The sequence below is a fragment of the Rhodnius prolixus genome, unplaced genomic scaffold, assembly GCF_049639745.1.
Source record: "Rhodnius prolixus isolate KJV_2025 unplaced genomic scaffold, Rpr scaffold_35, whole genome shotgun sequence".
Lineage (NCBI taxonomy): Eukaryota > Metazoa > Arthropoda > Insecta > Hemiptera > Reduviidae > Rhodnius > Rhodnius prolixus.
This window is the reverse complement of record NW_027411629.1, coordinates 87501-95000: the sequence shown is the minus strand read 5'-3', so window position 1 is coordinate 95000 and position 7500 is coordinate 87501. Positions and strand designations below refer to the sequence as shown.

General features: G+C 22.8%; 1 non-coding gene across 1 annotated transcript in view; it reads right to left on the bottom strand.

The window, feature by feature from the left end:
- The window catches only part of LOC141459978 (small subunit ribosomal RNA), a 1927-nt gene extending 467 nt beyond the window's left edge, over nucleotides 1–1460 (bottom strand). The window contains exon 1 of the ribosomal RNA XR_012461674.1: nucleotides 1–1460. This exon is cut by the window's left edge and continues 467 nt beyond it. This is a non-coding gene — a ribosomal RNA (small subunit ribosomal RNA).
- Between the last annotated feature and the right edge of the window lie 6040 nt (nucleotides 1461–7500).

Here is a 7500-nt window from a genome sequence, read left to right as displayed (position 1 = left end):
CTAGTTAATAGGCTAGAGTCTCGTTCGTTATCGGAATTAACCAGACAAATCGATCCACCAACTAAGAACGGCCATGCACCACTACCCACTGAATCAAGAAAGAGCTATCAATCTGTCAATCCTTCCAATGTCCTGGCCTGGTGAGGTTTCCCGTGTTGAGTCAAATTAAGCCGCAGGCTCCACTCCTGGTGGTGCCCTTCCGTCAATTCCTTTAAGTTTCAGCTTTGCAACCATACTTCCCCCGGAACCCAAAAGCTTTGGTTTCCCGGGTAGAAGCTCCCCGCCGAGTCATTAAAGGAACATCGGCGGATCGCTGGCTGGCATCGTTTATGGTTAGAACTAGGGCGGTATCTAATCGCCTTCGAACCTCTAACTTTCGTTCTTGATCAATTAAGACATACTTGGCAAATGCTTTCGCTCTAGTGCGTCTTGCGACGATCCAAGAATTTCACCTCTAACGTCGCAATACGAATGCCCCCGCCAGTCCACATTGATCATTACCTCATATTCCTAAAACCAACAAAATAGAACCGAGGTCCTGTTTTATCATTCCATGCACCACTATTCAGGCAGATATTTCAGCCTGCTTTAAGCACTCTAATTTGTTCAAAGTGAACGTGTCGGCCTACCTCGACACTCGTTTAAGAGCACCGAAGTAGGAGAGATCGGCCAACAAAAGTACACACGACGCTAACATCGGCCTTTAAAAGCCTAATGCAGCATCGTGGACCCTGTTCACCACCGACAGGACATGCCGCGAACATGCCAGTTACACCGACAGGCGGCGAACCGACAGCGCGGCACGCAGAACCAACTACGAGCTTTTTAACCGCAACAACTTTAATATACGCTATTGGAGCTGGAATTACCGCGGCTGCTGGCACCAGACTTGCCCTCCAATGGATCCTTGTTAAAGGATTTAAAGTGTACTCATTCCGATTACGGGGCCTCAATAGAGTCCCGTATCGTTATTTTTTGTCACTACCTCCCCGTGCCGGGAGTGGGTAATTTGCGTGCCTGCTGCCTTCCTTGGATGTGGTAGCCGTTTCTCAGGCTCCCTCTCCGGAATCGAACCCTGATTCCCCGTTACCCGTGAGGGCCATGGTAGACACAGAGTCTACCATCGACAGCTGATAAGTCAGGCGTTTGAAAGAGATGTCGTCAGTACGGTGACTGTACGATCACAAGTGTTATCTAGATTCACCAAAACAACGCCCAGACAAGCCGGGCGAATGGTTTTGATCTAATAAAAGCGTCCTTTCCATTTCTGGTCCGGACTTAGTTGCATGTATTAGCTCTAGAATTACCACAGTTATCCACGTACGAAACGTGAAAACTCTAGTAAATTAAAACTGGTTTACTGAGCCCTTTGCGGTTTCACTTTAATTTAGTATGTACTGACACTTGCATGGCTTAAGCTTTGAGACAAGCATATGACTACTGGCAGGATCAACCAGAGAGTTTTTAAATCCTCCTTTAGAGAACATATAAAAACAATCTTGAAGATTTTTCTTTTATTATAGTTTTAAATTTTGCTAATAAAAAATAAAACATTTATAATAAAAGTTTGTTTTCGATTACAAATAATGATAAATTTTTTTATGAGGAAAAAAATATTCCCCACAAAATACAAGACTATTCAACTTTTTGTTTCCTTTTTCCAAATTTAGCATTATTGCGAAAAATAAAATTTTCTTACTTTAAAAATAAAAATTAGTTTTATTAACAAAATCTTTCTAACTTTAAAATATTATATGTAATATATATAAAGAAGAAAATTTGTCGCCAAACTATTTTTTATATTATAGGTAACCAGTTTGCCGCTATATATTTTCTATGTGAATGTTGCAAAGAACAAACACACAACGGCTATAGCTGTAACACAAATTATACTAGCAATAATAAAAATTAAAAGTAGTAGGTAATAGAATTTCTACCTGCTTGCTGTAAGCAACAACAACACATAAGCAGGTAGAATGCACCATTCTTAAACATATAACTATCTAAACTAGTTTACCATGTATATATATTTTTTGAAAATATATATCGTACATATAATCTTTTACACACGTTTGTATATACAAATACTTGAAAAGAACATATTAAAATATATATGTAATCTCATCAAAATTATATAAATTTTTTTAAAAAAGAAATAAAATTCTAAAAGTATACATTCTAATGTATACATTGTAGTTTTAAAAAACGAATATATCTGTTAGTTTACAATGTATACTTTTAATAATTATTAATTTGGATGTGTGTGTTATTTAGGCTTTATTTTCTTTTAAATTCTTAATTTTTAAAAATCTACATTTTATACTTCTATTGATAATTTTGTCTGTCTGTCTGAAATTCTAATGTATACATTGTACGTTTAAAAATTTTTTTTTAAAGTTAATTTACAATGCATACTTTTGTATTTACAAGTTCACTTTTACAATGTACACTTTTATTATATATTTTTTAGTTTTTTTTTTTTTTTTTATCTACTTTACAATGTATACTTTTATTGCTAAATTTGTCTAAAAGTATACATTCAAATGGTATACATTGTACGTTTAAATAAATAATTTTCTTGTTAGTTTACAATGTATACTTTTAAAAAAATAATAATAATAATCACTTTTAATCGAGTGTTTAAAAGTTTACTTTTACAATGTATTATATATATTTTGTGTAATTTAAATTTTTTAAAAATTTATTTTACACTGTATACTTTTATTGCTAAATTTGTTTTTAAAGTATACATTGTACGTTTGAATAAATAACTTTCTTGTTAGTTTACAATGTATACTTTTAAAAAAATAATAATAATAATCACTTTTAATCGAGTGTTTAAAAGTTTACTTTTACAATGTATTATATATATTTTGTGTAATTTAAATTTTTTAAAAATTTATTTTACAATGTATACTTTTATTGCTAAATTTGTTTTTAAAGTATACATTGTACGTTTGAATAAATAACCTTCTTGTTAGTTTACAATGTATACTTTAAAAAAAAAAAAAAAAATAATAATAATCACTTTTAATCGAGTGTTTAAAAGTTTACTTTTACAATGTATTATATATATTTTGTGTAATTTAAATTTTTTAAAAATTTATTTTACACTGTATACTTTTATTGCTAAATTTGTTTTTAAAGTATACATTGTACGTTTGAATAAATAACTTTCTTGTTAGTTTACAATGTATACTTTTAAAAAAATAATAATAATAATCACTTTTAATCGAGTGTTTAAAAGTTTACTTTTACAATGTATTATATATATTTTGTGTAATTTAAATTTTTTAAAAATTTATTTTACAATGTATACTTTTATTGCTAAATTTGTTTTTAAAGTATACATTGTACGTTTGAATAAATAACTTTCTTGTTAGTTTACAATGTATACTTTTAAAAAAATAATAATAATAATCACTTTTAATCGAGTGTTTAAAAGTTTACTTTTACAATGTATTATATATATTTTGTGTAATTTAAATTTTTTAAAAATTTATTTTACACTGTATACTTTTATTGCTAAATTTGTTTTTAAAGTATACATTGTACGTTTGAATAAATAACTTTCTTGTTAGTTTACAATGTATACTTTTAAAAAAATAATAATAATAATCACTTTTAATCGAGTGTTTAAAAGTTTACTTTTACAATGTATTATATATATTTTGTGTAATTTAAATTTTTTAAAAATTTATTTTACAATGTATACTTTTATTGCTAAATTTGTTTTTAAAGTATACATTGTACGTTTGAATAAATAACCTTCTTGTTAGTTTACAATGTATACTTTAAAAAAAAAAAAATAATAATAATAATCACTTTTAATCGAGTGTTTAAAAGTTTACTTTTACAATGTATTATATATATTTTGTGTAATTTAAATTTTTTAAAAATTTATTTTACACTGTATACTTTTATTGCTAAATTTGTTTTTAAAGTATACATTGTACGTTTAAAAATTTTTTTTTAAAGTTAATTTACAATGCATACTTTTGTATTTACAAGTTCACTTTTACAATGTACACTTTTATTATATATTTTTTAGTTTTTTTTTTTTTTTTTATCTACTTTACAATGTATACTTTTATAGCTAAATTTGTCTAAAAGTATACATTCAAATGGTATACATTGTACGTTTAAATAAATAATTTTCTTGTTAGTTTACAATGTATACTTTTAAAAAAATAATAATAATAATCACTTTTAATCGAGTGTTTAAAAGTTTACTTTTACAATGTATTATATATATTTTGTGTAATTTAAATTTTTTAAAAATTTATTTTACACTGTATACTTTTATTGCTAAATTTGTTTTTAAAGTATACATTGTACGTTTGAATAAATAACTTTCTTGTTAGTTTACAATGTATACTTTTAAAAAAATAATAATAATAATCACTTTTAATCGAGTGTTTAAAAGTTTACTTTTACAATGTATTATATATATTTTGTGTAATTTAAATTTTTTAAAAATTTATTTTACAATGTATACTTTTATTGCTAAATTTGTTTTTAAAGTATACATTGTACGTTTGAATAAATAACCTTCTTGTTAGTTTACAATGTATACTTTAAAAAAAAAAAAAAAATAATAATAATCACTTTTAATCGAGTGTTTAAAAGTTTACTTTTACAATGTATTATATATATTTTGTGTAATTTAAATTTTTTAAAAATTTATTTTACACTGTATACTTTTATTGCTAAATTTGTTTTTAAAGTATACATTGTACGTTTGAATAAATAACTTTCTTGTTAGTTTACAATGTATACTTTTAAAAAAATAATAATAATAATCACTTTTAATCGAGTGTTTAAAAGTTTACTTTTACAATGTATTATATATATTTTGTGTAATTTAAATTTTTTAAAAATTTATTTTACAATGTATACTTTTATTGCTAAATTTGTTTTTAAAGTATACATTGTACGTTTGAATAAATAACTTTCTTGTTAGTTTACAATGTATACTTTTAAAAAAATAATAATAATAATCACTTTTAATCGAGTGTTTAAAAGTTTACTTTTACAATGTATTATATATATTTTGTGTAATTTAAATTTTTTAAAAATTTATTTTACACTGTATACTTTTATTGCTAAATTTGTTTTTAAAGTATACATTGTACGTTTGAATAAATAACTTTCTTGTTAGTTTACAATGTATACTTTTAAAAAAATAATAATAATAATCACTTTTAATCGAGTGTTTAAAAGTTTACTTTTACAATGTATTATATATATTTTGTGTAATTTAAATTTTTTAAAAATTTATTTTACAATGTATACTTTTATTGCTAAATTTGTTTTTAAAGTATACATTGTACGTTTGAATAAATAACCTTCTTGTTAGTTTACAATGTATACTTTAAAAAAAAAAAAAATAATAATAATAATCACTTTTAATCGAGTGTTTAAAAGTTTACTTTTACAATGTATTATATATATTTTGTGTAATTTAAATTTTTTAAAAATTTATTTTACACTGTATACTTTTATTGCTAAATTTGTTTTTAAAGTATACATTGTACGTTTGAATAAATAACTTTCTTGTTAGTTTACAATGTATACTTTTAAAAAAATAATAATAATAATCACTTTTAATCGAGTGTTTAAAAGTTTACTTTTACAATGTATTATATATATTTTGTGTAATTTAAATTTTTTAAAAATTTATTTTACAATGTATACTTTTATTGCTAAATTTGTTTTTAAAGTATACATTGTACGTTTGAATAAATAACTTTCTTGTTAGTTTACAATGTATACTTTTAAAAAAATAATAATAATAATCACTTTTAATCGAGTGTTTAAAAGTTTACTTTTACAATGTATTATATATATTTTGTGTAATTTAAATTTTTTAAAAATTTATTTTACACTGTATACTTTTATTGCTAAATTTGTTTTTAAAGTATACATTGTACGTTTGAATAAATAACTTTCTTGTTAGTTTACAATGTATACTTTTAAAAAAATAATAATAATAATCACTTTTAATCGAGTGTTTAAAAGTTTACTTTTACAATGTATTATATATATTTTGTGTAATTTAAATTTTTTAAAAATTTATTTTACAATGTATACTTTTATTGCTAAATTTGTTTTTAAAGTATACATTGTACGTTTGAATAAATAACTTTCTTGTTAGTTTACAATGTATACTTTTAAAAAAATAATAATAATAATCACTTTTAATCGAGTGTTTAAAAGTTTACTTTTACAATGTATTATATATATTTTGTGTAATTTAAATTTTTTAAAAATTTATTTTACACTGTATACTTTTATTGCTAAATTTGTTTTTAAAGTATACATTGTACGTTTGAATAAATAACTTTCTTGTTAGTTTACAATGTATACTTTTAAAAAAATAATAATAATAATCACTTTTAATCGAGTGTTTAAAAGTTTACTTTTACAATGTATTATATATATTTTGTGTAATTTAAATTTTTTAAAAATTTATTTTACAATGTATACTTTTATTGCTAAATTTGTTTTTAAAGTATACATTGTACGTTTGAATAAATAACCTTCTTGTTAGTTTACAATGTATACTTTAAAAAAAAAAAAATAATAATAATAATCACTTTTAATCGAGTGTTTAAAAGTTTACTTTTACAATGTATTATATATATTTTGTGTAATTTAAATTTTTTAAAAATTTATTTTACACTGTATACTTTTATTGCTAAATTTGTTTTTAAAGTATACATTGTACGTTTGAATAAATAACTTTCTTGTTAGTTTACAATGTATACTTTTAAAAAAATAATAATAATAATCACTTTTAATCGAGTGTTTAAAAGTTTACTTTTACAATGTATTATATATATTTTGTGTAATTTAAATTTTTTAAAAATTTATTTTACAATGTATACTTTTATTGCTAAATTTGTTTTTAAAGTATACATTGTACGTTTGAATAAATAACTTTCTTGTTAGTTTACAATGTATACTTTTAAAAAAATAATAATAATAATCACTTTTAATCGAGTGTTTAAAAGTTTACTTTTACAATGTATTATATATATTTTGTGTAATTTAAATTTTTTAAAAATTTATTTTACACTGTATACTTTTATTGCTAAATTTGTTTTTAAAGTATACATTGTACGTTTGAATAAATAACTTTCTTGTTAGTTTACAATGTATACTTTTAAAAAAATAATAATAATAATCACTTTTAATCGAGTGTTTAAAAGTTTACTTTTACAATGTATTATATATATTTTGTGTAATTTAAATTTTTTAAAAATTTATTTTACAATGTATACTTTTATTGCTAAATTTGTTTTTAAAGTATACATTGTACGTTTGAATAAATAACCTTCTTGTTAGTTTACAATGTATACTTTAAAAAAAAAATAATAATAATAATAATCACTTTTAATCGAGTGTTTAAAAGTTTACTTTTACAATGTATTATATATATTTTGTGTAATTTAAATTTTTTAAAAATTTATTTTACACTGTATACTTTTATTGCTA